Below are 2,439 nucleotides of genomic sequence, written 5' to 3' on the forward strand. Positions count from 1 at the left end.
GTCCAAGGCTTCATGCACTCATTATGGTGGCTTCAAAGTCCTGGAATCATCACTTGTAATGCCGTTCTTGTTCCCCTTGCGCACGCAATCATCTCCATGCTTGAACTTCCTCCAAGGTTCATATTTCTTGTCCAAGCTAGGCCCTTCATTTCTAAGCAAAACAAATGTATCCAATTTAGGCAGCATCATATTCTCATGAACATTATAATCGTTACCAAGAAACGAAAGTACCTGGTAATTTAATTTGCGTGCACGAGCTCTAATAATTGGTCCAGTATGTATAGCAGCAGGGGCTACGGGTGTAACAATGGTATTGATGTCCTCATCATCCTCCCCTTCTTGAAATGAATTTGTCCTTGACGGAAGCTTATCTTCCTCACCCAAATAAGGCTTCAAATCTGCAATGTTAAAAGTGGGACTCACCCCAAAATCTGCAGGCAGCTCAAGTTTATATGCATTATCATTTATTTTCTCTAACACCTTAAAAGGACAATCAACACGTGGCATTAGCTTTGATTTGCGCAAATTAGGAAATCTATCCTTACGCAAATGTAACCAAACAAGATCTCCAGGTGCAAACACAACATGTTTTCTACCCTTATCTCCAGCAAGTTTATATTTAGCATTCATACGCTCAATGTTTTCCTTAGTTAACTCATGCATTTTTAAAATAAGCATCATGCACATATTGATCTTTGAGTTAACTAGTTGTGAAAGCATCATGCATTTTTAAAATAACCAAATATTTTGAAGTCAAGTTGTGAAAGCATAGTATAGCGACGATACAATGCATCAGCAATAACATTTTCTTTACCCTTCTTGTGTTTAATAACATAAGGGAAAGTCTCAATGAATTCAACCCATTTAGCATGTCTATGATTCAGTTTATCTTGACTTTTAATATGTTTCAAAGATTCATGATCAGAATGTATAATTCTTTGGGCCATAAATAATGTTGCCATGTCTCTAAAGTCCGAACAAGAGCATAAGTAGAATAATTCAGACTAGGCCCACTCAATTTTTTAGAAAAGTATGCAACAGGTTTTCCATCTTGTAATAACACACCTCCTAATCCAATTCCACTAGCATCGCATTCAAGCTCAAAAGTCTTATTAAAATCAGGAAGTTGGAGTAAAGGAGCATGTACCAACTTATCTTTCAATACCGTGAAGGCTTCTTCCTGTGCGGTACCCCAAACAAAAGGCACATCCTTCTTTGTAAGCTCGTTGAGAGGTGTAGCAATGGTGTTGAAATCTCTCACAAAACGCCTATAGAAACTAGCGAGGCCAAGGAAACTCCTCACTTGTGTGACCGTTTTGGGCGGCGGCCAACTCTCAATAGCTTCAATCTTCGCTTTATCAACTTCAATTCCCTGTGGAGTAACAACATAGCCAAGAAAAGATACTCAGTCGGTGCAAAAGGTGCACTTCCCAAGGTTACCAAACAAACATGCATCACGTAAAGCAATAAAAATATCACGTAAATGTTCCAAATGTTCCTCAAAAAATTTGCTATAAATCAATATGTCATCAAAGTAAACTACCACAAATCGTCCAATGAAAGCACGTAAAACTTCGTTCATTAATCTCATGAAAGTACTAGGTGCATTAGTTAACCCAAAAGGCATGACTAACCACTCATATAATACAAACTTAGTTTAATATGTTGTTTTCCATTTATCTCCCAATTTCATATGAATTTGATGGTATCCACTACGGAAGTCAACTTTGGAGAATATTGTAGAGCCACTCAATTCATCAAGCATATCATCTAGCCTAGGAATAGGATGACGATAACGAATAGTAATATTATTAATTCCTCTACAATCAACGCACATATGCGACGTGCCATCCTTTTTCGGCACTAAAATGATCGGAACAGCGCAAGGACTAAGGGATTCATGTATATAACCTTTGTCGAGCAGCTCTTGTACTTGACGCATAATCTCCTTCGTCTCCTTTGGATTGGTATGGTATGGTGCACGGTTGGGTAATGATGCACCGGGAACTAAGTCAATTTGATGCTCAGTCCCTCAAATAGGTGGTAATCCTGGTGGTACGTCTTGTGGAAAGACGTCAGCGAACTCCTGCAAAATGTTAGTGACAGCAGGAGGCAAAGAGGAAGACACGTCCTCGAATGAAAATAATGCCTCTTTGCACACAAAAGCATAGCAAACAGATTTGCCAAAATCTAGATCATCAATATCAGATTTGGTAGCAAGTAAACATGCAATTTTCAATTTAATTTCAGAAGCAACACTAGATGGTTTATTATTAGGCTTCATTTGTTTCTCAAATTCTTTTGCCACAATCTGATTTTCACTCTTAGTTTGCTCCTATTTTGCTTTATTAGCTCTATTAATATCATCTTTCAAAATGGATTCAAGAGTCATAGGAAGCAAAGTAATAGTTTTGTCCTTATAAACAAGAGTATACTGAT

This window comes from Triticum urartu, chromosome 1 (genome assembly GCF_003073215.2).
Source record: "Triticum urartu cultivar G1812 chromosome 1, Tu2.1, whole genome shotgun sequence".
Classification (NCBI taxonomy): Eukaryota; Viridiplantae; Streptophyta; class Magnoliopsida; order Poales; family Poaceae; genus Triticum; species Triticum urartu.